The sequence below is a fragment of the Solea solea genome, chromosome 3 (assembly GCF_958295425.1).
Source record: "Solea solea chromosome 3, fSolSol10.1, whole genome shotgun sequence".
Lineage (NCBI taxonomy): Eukaryota > Metazoa > Chordata > Actinopteri > Pleuronectiformes > Soleidae > Solea > Solea solea.
The window spans coordinates 9,321,071-9,335,252 of NC_081136.1; the positions used below are offsets into that span (position 1 = coordinate 9,321,071).

General features: G+C 42.8%; 1 protein-coding gene across 5 annotated transcripts in view; it reads left to right on the forward strand.

Annotated features, from left to right (window-relative positions):
* Positions 1-14,182, forward strand: part of nlgn2a (neuroligin 2a) — a 168,882-nt gene that overhangs the window by 44,821 nt on the left and 109,879 nt on the right. Inside the window, exon 1 of one of the 5 annotated variants that reach the window (XM_058624879.1) lies at positions 2,417-2,477. The exons of the other annotated variants lie outside the window; for them this stretch is intronic. The gene's annotated coding sequence lies outside the window, so the exon portion shown is untranslated. Of the gene's footprint in view, positions 1-2,416; positions 2,478-14,182 lie in introns of those variants that run through there. 5 annotated transcript variants of the gene reach the window in all.

Below are 14,182 nucleotides of genomic sequence, written 5' to 3' on the forward strand. Positions count from 1 at the left end.
TTTTGAGTCTTCACTGAGCCTCTGCAGCCAGAAATAGGTTAGAAAGCGAGGGGTGAAGTTGTTGCATTTACTCGGGTTGAAAGTGAGTGATTTTTTTTTATACATTTTTACTTCTTCTTGGGTGGAACCACCCAAGTGGAGTGTAAGCCTGGGTAACAGAGCTGAGATGGATTCACCTCTCCCCTCCTGCACATCTCCGCCGCTCGCACTTGTCAATCTTCTCTCTCAATAGCTTCTTTTTATCAATCTGCTTTTTCTGCAGCAATTTTTCCCGTTTCACTCGCTCACGTCCTCGCTTCCATTCATCCTCTGAACTCTGTCTCTCTGACATCCTTCCTCCTCTTCTCCTTCACTTGCCTCTACCCTCCATCCTTCCGTCCCTCCATCACCTCCCCTCCTCCTGTGTGCTCGTTCGTCACCTCGTTCCCTCTCCTGTGTGTGTGTGTGTGTGTGTGTGTGCACGTGTCTCAGAATGGCAGTGCTCTCCCTCAGACCATGTGAATGAGATGATCCACCCCCCCTCCCCCCCCCCCGACATACTTCCACTCACATAAAGGAGTCAATTTGTCAGAGATGTCAGCGGTGCTAACGAACAGCCAGCTTCTTGCCATATGCTTCTGTGTGTGTGTGTGTGTGTGTTTCTGCAAGCACTCGTGAACCATGTGAATCAGAGAGGCGTGTGCCAAGTGCTTTTCTGTGTCAGTATGTTGACACGAGGTACAGCTAATTATTGTGCTTGTCATGGAGCGTTAAAATGCACGGGACCATTTTTCACGAAATAGAAATTCTCAAAGGGAAACAAACACACGTACACAATACAATTTGAAATGGAATTATTTCATGTTCAGTCATAGCCAAACTGGTCCAGGCATGAGGCGCATGCTCTACCTCAGTGATGCTCAAATGGGGTACTCGCACCCCCAAGGGTACGCCAAAAATGATGCAAAATGACAGATGAATTTGAGATTTTCTACAGTGACTATAACTTTAAATTGTCTTAGCATTTGCATTACAAGCCTGGTTTATCTTGGTGATATTGTTTTTCTCACCTGAATGAAGTTAATCTCAGATTACAGGCGGTTTCCGCCACCATATTTAACGTGCGACATGAAGTTGAGGCCACGATAAAGAAGTTAAACCTCTGGTCCATGTGCACGGACAACAATAAAACAGAATGTCTGTAGTTGCGTGACTTTTTGTGCGCCAAACCTCTTACGGACAGTGTGACCTGTGATATAACCACACACCTCGCTGCCCAGCTATTTCCCCCCCCCCCCCGAATCTGACGGGTCAGACAGTTGGATGTGTTATCCATTCACAGCCGGGCCTGCTGCTTTATCCACATCTGAACAGGAGAGCGCACCATTGAGATTGAGACAGAAAGACACAGCACTTAAGTGTGCAGGAGTAGGGGTTTGGCTTGGCTCGAGGTCAAATGTCTGAGGGGGCACTACGGTGCTATGAAGAGTTTGGGAACCACTGCTCTACCAATAACAATAAAAGAAGAAGCTGCTCCAAAAACACGACGACAGCCAGGCTTGTTGATGCTGGGACTGACAAGACTGAGTTTATTAGATTAGATTATACTTTATTAACGTGTCTTTCTTCCTTATACTTTATTAATCCCTTAAGGAACTTCTTTCTCTGCATGTAACCCATCCTCTAATAGGAACCTTCCTAGAATTGGGAATAATGGGGGTTGGGTACCTTGCTCAAGGGGTACTGGCAACCCACCAGTTACAAGCCAAGTTCCCTTTCCACTTGGCCCTGGCTCCCAAGACGTCCCCATACACATAAACCCCACCTTTAACATAATATGACGTCAAACATAACCCAGCACTTAAAGAGGAGGGATCGGAATGTCACTCTTTATGCTACAAACGCCTGTGAGGTGATCAGGTCGACCACAAAACATCTTATACTCACAAGCCCAACTACCATATCGCCACCTAGTGCAGCAGAGGTGGACACACTTCATTCAACAGATTGAGTAACACCCCCCCCGCAAATGTTTGTACACTGAGACAAGGACAGTCGTCTAATTAAACAGCGCTGTGTTGCTCGGCTTAACTGTGAATGGAAGCGTACTCTGTGTGTGTGTGTGTGTGTGGCTGCTGCCTGAGGCATGTGATGACCAGTCTATTTGACAGACTTTTCACTCACAGTGGTTACCCCATCCCTGCAGTGTCCAGGTCATTGGAGTTAATTATTCTCAGTGTTGGTCTACACACTTTACACACACACACACATATGCAGTCACAGGCAGACATGTAAAGTAGAAATCCCTTGCAGCTTTGACCTGATCGAGAACGATGCCTTTTAACTAATGACTCCACAAACACAGTGCTTTTATTTTTTTTTAGTGACCCAGCGGCTGAAGATGCAAACCGCGTCGTTTACCGACGATGCAGTGACTCGGCCTCTCGTGCCGACCTTGCAATAAACGTATGGACATCTGCAGCTGAGTATAAATGACAGTGAGTAATGTGAGGCGGTCTTCCTGCTAATTAAAGTCTAGTCATACATTAATTACCATGAGGTGCAGAAGTGAAGGTCTTAATCCAGAGCTGGATGGTTTTTCCCTTTAACCTTTGCGTCGCCAGAATTTCCCGTTGAATTACATTGTCATTAAGAGTGACAATGTAAAGAGTACTTCTTCTTTGATCATTTCTCCAAGTATCCCCGTTAGCAACGAGATATTGCAGTATTTTAAAGCCCGCAATCTTAAATGAAGCCGTACCTAGTCGAAATAAAAATTAGAATGTATGTAGGGCACCTGCTAAGTAGTATTACTCATTGGTTATTATTTTCTCAATTAATTGAGTAGTCTAAAACAGTCTAAAAATATGCAGATTTGGGGATTAGGCAAATTTGTGTGAGGTGTGAGTCTATGTGGCCTTGTGATGATCCTGTCCAGGGTGTACCCCGCCTATTCCCCTAACTAGCTGGGATTGGCTAAAGGGATAGGATAAAGCGGTAGAAGATGGATGATGTTTTGCCCAGACAATGTGTTAAGATGATGGTCACTGTTTCCCAAGCCTCAAAATGTCCTCAAGCGTTTCATTTTTGTCCACCAGTTAAAGAAAATGACTGCCATGGCCAAATAAATAAACCTGAATATATAATAATGGGGAAAAAAATGATCATTGTAGCTTCAGTTGCCTTAATAGATGAAAAATATAGTGTGCAATTTGACAAATTAGATTATGTACTATACTGAAGGACACATGAAATCAAATCATGTGCACTGCAGCTTTAACAAAGCAGTCCTGGCTAAGTTCTTTGAAACAGAAGGTGAGTGGGTTGGGGTGAAGGCAGAATGCTCACATGTTTGTCAGGCTGTTCTGTTCAGCCACTAACTGAATTATGTTGTGGTGCAGGAGCATTCACCAAATGTTCATTCAACCCCTCCCCCCTTCCCCCCTCACACACACACACACACACGTATAGCATCACAGCAAAAAACAGAATACAAAAAATAAGAACAAAGTCACTGATTTGGCAAAAACAAATGAGCCCCCTCGTGATGGTGTGCAGTGATATGCTAATTAGCGCTCCATGTGTCTTCAAGCAGGCTTTGCCAGATGCTAGTGATCCCAGCCTGACGGCCGAGCTCTCACTAAAAACAGCAGGGAAAAGATGGTGGAGAATCTGGGGAGATTATTTCAAACTGTGGTGTGATTATGCCTGATATTTTTGGGAATGATCTCAGTTTTTGCATTGAGGCGAGGAAGGTAAATTATAAGAAAGCTTTGGTCTTTGCTGATCTAGTCAAAGTAGTGATACTGTTTTCTTCTTAGCATCTGCAACAGAAATGTTGGATTTTCCCGTGGGAAGCATTTGTTTAACATAGATTCAATAAAGAAACCGACTTGTGTACAAAGCAGAGGTCACTACTGCAGAGCAAACATGATTTTTCCAAGTCTAACTTCACATAAAACTTTTAATATTATGAGTATGTTTGTACCTTTAGGGTCAGGTCTAATGTTAGTCACACTCATACCACTAAGGACAAAAATGTGCTTTCTTAAAATCGAGCTGTACAAAAATATTATTCATTATTTTATTCTACTTTCATTGAGCTGATTTTGTCGCCTACATCTGACCTTATTATTGATATGAAATACAAATATTTTTTTTAAAGATTTTCACCTTTAAATGCCAGGCTTTTCTAGCATGTTTTTTTCTCCATATACCATATGCCATCTGGTGAGAGTATGTAGAGCAAAAATTGGCAAATTTTTTGCTCTTAACGGTCCAAGCGTAACACTTGTTTGACAACAATGTATCTAAGCTTTACTGTAGGAGCTGAGCTGGAGATAACAAGATCAAATGAAAATACACAATCTTGCCAAAATTCATGCTTTATGCATGAACACAGCAAAAAATGATCAAAAAACAGTGTTAGACCCAGACAGATGAACACTGTTTTAAGTGAAATGTTACAATTATCTTGGCTGTCTGACAGTATCATGACACTTTTTTAAATCAATTCTGATTCTGGTCATTGCCACACTGCATATCTCAAAGACATTACAACAGTGACAATCAGCGTTTGGAAATACAATAAGAAAAGCACCACCAACAACTAGAAGGCACATCAAAGTGAATGTTGTAATTAAAAGAAAACATTACAAAAAGGCAGCCCAGTTGTGACAGGTTTACAGGTTACAAGCCAAAGTGTCTGCGTGTGTTAGTCGCTCTTCACCTAATTAAACGTAGCGATGGAGTCACACAGAAACAAACAGAAGTGTGGGCAGATGTGCAAACTGCACAGTGAGCTCTCAGAGGTTTAGACGAATATGTACCGTTCATTTGCACAAACACATATTGACCTCAATAGTAAGAGCATATTTGTAATTGCTCACTGTGTGAACACGTTGCACTTTTTTGAGTTGCCATGACAACACGGTCGACCTGCGTGGAAGCCACTGTTCACATTTAATACGTTGTGTGTGTGTGTGTGTGGATGATGAGTTAACATTGATCACATTAAGGCATATTTTGTTATCATTCTGTAAAATTGACATTACATTCTTTACTTCCACGTTCATTTGATGGCGAGCTGTAGCCTTTTGTAAAGTGCCTTTCATAATAAGCTCTTTAGATCAATCATTGATCCTCCCTCTGACATTTAATTATGATGATTGAGATGTTACTGCAGTGAAATGAGCTATGTGTGATGAATTAATGGTAAGGGTGTCATAAATAGGCACAGTCGGGCGCAACGGTCACATGTTAGTGTTTTTTTCTTGGTTTTATGGCATCCGTTTATGGATAATTGCAGGAGGGAATATGAATATATAATGACTGTGATTCTGTGTTTGTGACTGTGATTGTTTCAACGCTGTTGAAAAGAATGAACAGTAGCCGCAAGATTTCTTCTCATCGGTGCTTTGAACTTCCTGTGGGCTCCTGTTGGTGGATGGAATTTATAATTATTCTTTTTATTGACATACATAATGTTGGATAACCGCTGTTTGAAACACTACTTGTTCTGATGATGTTTTGGATAAAAGAGGCTGACCTTCACGCAGAATGCTGGTAAAAATAATTTTGACCACCCGCATTACACGTCATTATATTCATCAGCCTGTCCAGCTTGTTTATAAAATCAAGAAAGTGCGTGATAAAATATGGTCATTAATCCACTCACTCACTTTGGATCAGATGAGAGATTTTTCTTCTTTTTTTAGGCAGTTAAAACACTTTATTATATAAAGAAGTGAATTAGTAGCACACATTAAAGACACTTTTTATGATTTTTAACTTTAAAAAAAACGACTTGTATGGGACAAGTGGACAAGCCTTAATGTTGAGCCCTGAGACACCTTTGTTGGAGTCATAAAGCTATCACGGCTGAATCACCGTTCCACAGTTCACTAAGCCTGAGAGGATAGTGGCTGACGCTGGCGCATTGTTGTTAATCAACCACCCTGTCAGTGCAAACTGTGCCCATCTTCCCTCCCTCGCCTAACAACCCATGTCACCCAGCTCTGATGCCAGCAACCCAATGCACACACACGCTGAAAGCTGTTGGATACCACAGTTTGGGAGCAGGTGCTAACGTGGCGTGGCCGTGCCCCACAGGGCTCAGAGGCCGGACACAGACACCGAATCAGCTGCCAGTTTTTCAAATTCTGTTGCAACCACTTGCCGGTGCCCAGTCCTAATTATTACTGGCTACTGTAATTAATTACAGAGCTTCCAAGAGGCCAGCAGCCATAATCTAGGATCACTCATCGACTTCAGCATTGTCATTTGGTGTTTCTGACAACTGTTGTCCTCTGAGTGGTTTGGTTTTATATCAAGAAGACATTGCACTTAAAGCTGCAGTGCAGATTGGGATAGAGGGAGTATATCTCTGCTGTCTATATGTGTGTCGGTTCAGAGAGTGCTGTGGTAACACGGAACATAAGCCACTCTCAATACATGCAGTTGAAATTCCATAAGTGCAAAAGCCCAAGACGTGTTCATAAAGTCAAACTGTTGAACCACTTGGTTTTTGAGCAGTAGAATCCACTCGTGAGTCGGCGCGTCTTTGTTTTTTGCAGGCATAAAACAAATCACTTCCTGCGTGCAGGGTGGGAATGTTGCCTGGCAATACGAGCGATCCAAACACGGCTACACAGTGAGAAACGCAGAGAGTTCATCAGCGCTGTACTTATCTGAAAATGACCTCAGTGTAAGAGACATTTGTTTCTAATTAGAAGTCGCACATTACACTCGATGCTGCTCAGTCTTGATTTGGCCCAAGTCTGCAGCGCTAGCATATGCTCCGAAGTTAGAGTCAGACTAAACATCAGACTAAATATTTAGCGGTGTAACTCAGCTGTCAATTTCAACCGCACAATCAAATTTGGGAATCGTATTTCACAGTCCTTGGTTGCTCCTACTGTTGGCCTGAAAGGGCAATCATTCTTCTTGGGAGCTATAAAGATTATGGGTTTATGAGCGAAGGATTTGTCCTCTCCTTGTGGTCAGAGGGCTGTTGCTGCCTTGCCCACACACTAAAAAGGGACTCACAATACACACACACACACAGACGCCATGATTTAGGTGAAAAGTAGATGAGTATTGAGCGTGGGGATATATCTTGGTGAAAACTGCGCTCGGGGGAGAAAGGAAAAGAGACGAAGCTTGACGGCGACATGTCGCCACGTTAGGGCTGGCGTCATCTTTTTAAAAGTGGGTTTACGTTTGTCCGTCGCTCCCCTCCCGTCTCAAATTATAGCGCAGGCTGAGAGAAAGGATCAAACGAGCTGCCGCTGTCTTATTCATTTTCCATGCTGCTGTGCCGAGTGAGCAGAGGAGAGGAAGAGTGAGAGGCAGCGAAAACTGAGACTCCGGGGAAATGGTAAAAAAGAAAAGAAAAAAGAAATGAGCGTAACCTACTTTACTTTCACACCGTGTCTCCGCTTAAATGAGAGGCAAATGCACACATGTACGTACAGACGTGCAAAACACTTGTGGGCATGTTATCGCACCAGTTGATGCGCAGTGGGTCCGTCGCGCAGGCTCGGCAACACTCATCACCGTCATGTGCTCACACACACACACACACACGCACGTCCTTGCATGTCGTCACCAAGGATGGAGTGTGACCCGTCTGCCTCCCAAACACCAAATGGGAACAAGTCTCTCAGGCTGCCTCCCTCTGCTCACATCTCAGTCACCACCGCTCTCCACTGGCACCTTATTATTTGCTTGGGACCCATTTGGCAAAGGCGTGAGCTTCCTCGATGCAGAGACGGAGAGAGAGGAAAGAGTGACAAGTGGAGAGAGAGAGGCGGCAGTGTTCGACACCCCGCTGTGGCACACCGCGCTGCTGTGACACCTCAAACACACTTTAGACTCTCGTACACACACGCATTGAAGTACACAAGCAGCGTCGGGGTGGGAGGGGTGAAGAAAGGAGGATGGAGGGAGGAGGAGGAGGAGGATCAGATTATAGGAGCTGTAGCACAGCAGAAAAAGACAAACTGTCTGAGATGCAAGCGTAGAGCGAGAAAGCGTCAACTGAAGGGGGGAAAAAAAAGCACAAGACGAGGAGGAGGAGGAGGAGGAAGAAAAGCGTGGAAAGAGGAGAAGCAGGGAGAGAGCGAAAGTTATTTTTCTCCTGCAGTGGCTGAAGAGCTGCAGGAGTCTGTCTGTTCACTGCTGCCAGTCCAAATCAGCAGACCTCATTCAGTCACTCAGACCTGCAGGTATTAAAGTCCACACTTCTTTCACCACCTACACACAGAAATGTAGAAGTCGCTGGAATGATACCAATAGTTTAGTGTTGTGTTTTCAAGGCTTGAAATGTGCTAGAATTTCGGTTTAAGTGCCTAAAAATTCCATTGACATTGTAGCAAATAGCTGTTTTTTTAATTTTGAGTTATAAAAAGGTGCTATAAGGTGCTGCAAAAACAGTGGACATTAAAAATGCTTGAAAAGTATTTCAAATCGACCTTGGAAAATGAGTATGACCTCTGAATCCAATAAAACCATTACTCTGGTTAATCGACCACAAACTCCCCACCAATTATTTTAATAATTATCTAATCAGTTGGAGTCTTTTTTAAAATGTAAACATTTGCATTTATCAACATTTTTTCAGCATTTTCTTACATTTTATGGACAAATCAACCCAATTGGCAGATTAATTGATAATAAAAATAAACATTAGTTGTAGCCCTGTTGTTTTTGCAGAGCATGTGCATGTCTTCTGCATGGATGGATGGATGCCATGTCTTTGCATGCGATGTCTCTTCCAGTGCATATTTATGGAACTGGCTTTTTTTTTTTACTATTTCATTATAATTTCTCTCAGGCTTTAGCATACGCTCACAATGCAAACATCAACATACTCATCAAAACACGCCTGACCGCACTCTTTATTGTCTTGCCGCTCATGTACAGTGCATTCTCGAGCTCTCCTCCATGTTGTAAAACAAACACACCTCCTCTAAATGAGCTCAGCTATAGATTAAAGCACCGGATGAATATTCATTGCTCGTGTTAATAGCCAACGGACGCGAGAAGGGAGGGAAAACGATAATATATGGGGAGAAGAGAGGAATAAAATAATGCAGTTTATAATCTGGGGGGGTTTTCTTTTCTGTGTCCTCTCTATCAATATGTATTGCTTTTCTGCTTCTTGGCTTTTGAAGGATACAGTGCAAACGCACACTTTTTGTGTAACTTTTCAATACAGTATAAATAAATGTCTGTTATATTCAAACCATTGTCAGATGAGTTCACACAATCCCGTTTAAGCCAATCTAGCCAAACTCTAGGTGATAGAATTAGTCCTGGTTCTTTGAAACTTAATTAGCTTTTCCTGAAACACGAGTCAATGAGTGAGTTTCTGAAATAAATGTTGAAAGAGAACTTAAGGTTGTCGAATTTCTCTGAATGTGGACCCAGAGTTGTCCTTTCAGGAATCTTGGAGCAGCTAATATGGTACAAGGTGCATTCAGGGATCCTGGTAAATTTCATCAACTCTGCAGGGGCTGTAGTTAAAGTTAAGGTGAGAATGCGTTCAAGAAACCTTGTATATTTCATCACGTCCCTATCGCTGAGGCGTCCTCGTGTTTTGGGTTGCAGACGTCAGCTGCTCGCGTGTCTCACTGGCCATCCGTCAGCGACACGTCGAACCTGGTGACAGCTCGACAAGCCTTCCTCTTCCTCATTCTCGCTCTCTGTGGCATTTATATTTATGGATATCCCTTTCACTGGAGGTTTATGGCTGGTCATTATCAGTCAAATGACATTTCTTCGTGTCATGTCCTCAGTTGACTGCCATTATGCTGCTTTTACTACATACTTGGCGTCTTCACTCGGATCCACACTAGTGCCAACTATACAGCAGTCGGTGCACATCGTGGGCTTTAGAGCTGCATCGATTGTTCATGGATTACTAAATGAATTGTCAAGAAATCGATTCATAATTAAAACAAGCTCTTGATTTTTCAGCTGAATATTTTCAACAACAAAAAAAAAATCCTGAATGAATCTTTGTGATAACATCATTTTTATAGTATTTTTCTGTGTATGTATCTGTATCCTGCATACATATTGTATTTAAGTGTTGCAGGAGTTTCAATTTCTCAATACAACACAGAAATATGGTACTACATTGTCAATTATAAGAGTTAAAGCCAGTGAAAAGGTAATGAAGATTGTAAATGAAGATCTGTAGTTTTGAATAATGCTTAGCTGCACAGCAGGAGTCTTGTCACACAAAGGAATAGCAATGATATTAATATCCATGTGACGCGCTGTGTTTTTTGCTCACCTACAGTGACACATCATAGCTGGGTTGAATGATTCATTGTTTTTTAGTATTGAATAACTCGCAATGTAAAACAACGCACCACAAATCACAAAGGCTGCCATTTAGAGTATGTGTTTTGGAGCATATCTGATGTTTTTTTCTTCTGTATGAACATTACAAAACCACAATTTACTTCAACTTTCACAGAGCAACAATCAGTCTAATGTGGTAACCTTTTGGCCATATTATCTTCCAGCTCTAATGATAGAAATAATTATTCAACTAAAGCCTACCTTCAGAAATGAATTGCAAACCAAATCAAAATCACAATATCTGTTAGAAAAATGGCAATTCAATAGTATTGAAAATAATGAAGTCTGAAACTGAATATTTAAAACTTCATATATTTCTTCTGGAGTCTGGATCTTGAATCACAAATTAGCAACTGTATGCCACTGTACACGCATTCAGTATTTTCATAGAAAGATTTTTCTCTCCGTAAGTTCACAAGTCCCTGTCTGACTGTAAACCAAATCCATCTTCCCCTCTGCTCGTCAGTGAGCAGCTTTAAGCGACAGCTAATGGCCTAATGTTAATGGAGATCACGATCAATGGAGTTCACCATTTTACAGTAAATGGTCTTCACTGACCACGCCGCTGTAATAAACTGTAGCCAAAAGTACAGAAAAGGGGGCTCTTAAATCACTGTCGCAATAACCGTCGCAAATCAATTGCTTCAAAGGTCCTGAATGTTAAAGACAGTTGTTGGACTTTTTAAGATCGCTGTATTTATTAAATTCTGCTCAGTAGACCTCAGGGTGACGTTTAAAACTCGGTGTTTCATGGTGTTTGAATGAGACGAAGTTTAACTTTTGTCCCTGATAAAAAATGAAACTGAAGGTAAAGTCGATTTTTGAGCCTTTTTAAAGGGCCCGTTTCAACCCAATTGAATTATCACTGTAAGGAATTCTCAACCAGGTATAAAACTGGTCGTGTTGCTCCCATACTGTGGTATAAACTAAAGTGGTGTGGTCCAAGGTCTAAACCACTTCATGATATATGGAACGTGTCTGATGTGACAGTGTTATGTCCCGCCCCCCTGTGACAGTGCTCTGCCTCTGCTGGACCGTCCCACTGGATGATCTGCAGGGAAGTGCAAAGCTGGTGATTTGTAGTCGAGACGGGGGGGGGGGGGGCGAGGGAGCAGCATTTACAGACAGAAGGGGGGGAAACTACTCTTTACGAGTCTGTGTGTTTATTTGAAAAGTAGCAGCAAGTAAGAGAGAAAATAAGGTATGCTCGCCAGAGCTGGATGCACTCCCTCTTCTGCGAGCGAGAGGGAAAAACGTCCAGAGCATTTTGCGCGACGAGCCAGACTAAGTGATGGGGCTGCCTATAGCGAGTGAATGTGTTTGCACTGTCAGCCTGTGATTAATCTGCCACTGTCTGTCTAATTACCACTCGTGCCCCTGCGTGTTCCTCCACTCTGCCGCAGACGCACTGACCCGCGCCGGAACTCACTGCTCCCAATGCAAATTAAAGCCGTGTAAATATTTGCTTTTAACTCTTGCTGACACATTGTTTCCAATTTTGTGCTCCGGTGGTCTGCAACCTCAGCACTCAACCCCCCCCCCCCCCCCCCCCCATCCAAACACACACATTTGCACACGTCATACTCGTACCACGACGATCTCTGATGTGTATTGTTAACAGGTTTACGGACAGTCCCAAGACTTTGCTCGTCCGCTGCTTTCCTTCTCCCTCTGTCACTGTGCATCCTCCAAGTGTGTCTGTACTGTAGCTGGCAATCTATCAGCCCATTCTCCTCCCTTGTTCCATTGTCAGACCAGTCTATGAGGAGTGAATCGACACTGGGCATGGAGTGAGGACAATGCACAATGTGTTAGGTTAGAAAAGGCTGAATGGGAAAGCAATACGTATCCATACAGGATCTTATTTTTCCTATGCGGCAGAAAAGTTTTGTAGAATTGAGTTACTCATGTTGATAAAGTAATTGTGATGTGATGATGTTCGCCGTGTCCATGTTGGTCAGCAATGGGAACAAAAACTTGGTCCAAAAGCTCAGTTTGAGCATGCGTTGTGTTTGAGATAAATACATAAACGCGATGGCTTGTGCCTGTGTTGTTTTTTTTTACATCACATCACGTCACATACTTCAAACGTGTGAATAATTCAAATAAACGTCCGGCGTGCAAAGACTTTTAGGGTAAGCCTTTGATTTATACTTTAAGGGCTTTGCTTACCGTGTTTATATATCAGTGTGAACGGATGACGCACATATGCACATATAAACCCAGTGCCAGTAACAAAGCCCATATGATGTGTAAATAATTCATAAATATCAAGTGTACAACATGTTGTAAAGAGGTGTTCGCCTCTGCTGTCATGTGACCAGAACCAGAGTTAGGGCTGCAAGTATTTTTTAAACAGCTGGTTGTGGGTCAGTTGTAAATGCGTCGTCATGACTCCTTTACAAACAGCTTAATTGTTTAAAAGGAGTTTTGAAGTCTCCTTTCGCCAAAATATATAATTCCACATTAAGAATATCCTCTGTTTTCTTAAATAATGTAGGCGGATTAACTGAATTGACTTCTATATGATTAATGCATATTGTTTATTTGGAAGGGATAATAATGTGTGCTACAAGCCGTAGCACTTAATTACAACACAGTACTTAAACAGAAGGACAAGGAGGAAGTGCATTACGTTGGGTTACCGTAACCCTTCATCTGTAATTTGTGCCAACATCCTAGAAAGATGGAGACATGAAAAATAAAAAAGGGATTGACAGGAGCCAGAGCAAGCACTGACATGCCTCTCAGCTCTTTTCTATTCAGAGTCCACACAGAGGCTGTCGGCACCACGGCAAACACACACACACACACACACACACACACACACACACACTCGATTTCATCCCATCTACTGGCAATAATGTGGCATCTGCAAAGAAGAAACCTCTCCTTTTCTGTTGAACCACTCAGCATCCACTCTACCCTTCCCCTCAACAATCAGCGCATCAAACTGCTGCCACACAGATAAAAGCGCACACTGACATCGCGGATATACAGAGGAACTCCAACAACCTAATTATAATGTTATATAATGTATATAGCCCCTTTATTAAGTCTCCATCTCTGCTTTCTGTCTCCGTCCTCCTCTCACCAGCCTTGTTGTCAGACAGTAACTTGACTTTGTCCATGCAGCACCTTCACACAATGAAATCCAGCTATTAGCCTGCACCCTCAGCCCGCTGAGGTCAGGTTATTATCTGTCATTAGGTCGAACCCGATGTACCGATGCACTAACTGGCAACACACAACTGTGGGAGAGGCGGCAAGCAATTACAGGCGAGGTCTTAGCGGGTGATTCTGCGCTGGTGTTGGAGTAGCATTGGGCGGGATTGGTTTTTCAGGGATCTAGATTGTTCTGGGGTCTGATGTATGTGGTAGAATGGCAGTCGAGTTGATTCTCAGAATGTGATCTCAGGCCACTACTGGAAAACTGGGAAAAGTTTTATTTTGTGCTAATGCACATACAATAACTACGGTAGCTAATGCACATACAGCAGCTACGGTAGCTAATGCACCTACAGCAGCTACGGTAGCTAATGCACACGCAGCAGCTATGGTAGCTAATGCACATAGCCTACAGCAGCTACGGTAGCTAATGCACATACAGTAGCTACGGTAGCTAATGCACATACAGTAGCTACGGTAGCTAATGCACATACAGCAGCTACGGTAGCTAATGCACCTACAGCAGCTACGGTAGCTAATGCACACACAGCAGCTACGGTAGCTAATGCACATACAGCAGCTACGGTAGCTAATGCACATAGCCTACAGCAGCTACGGTAGCTAATGCACATACAGCAGCTACGGTAGCTAATGCACATAC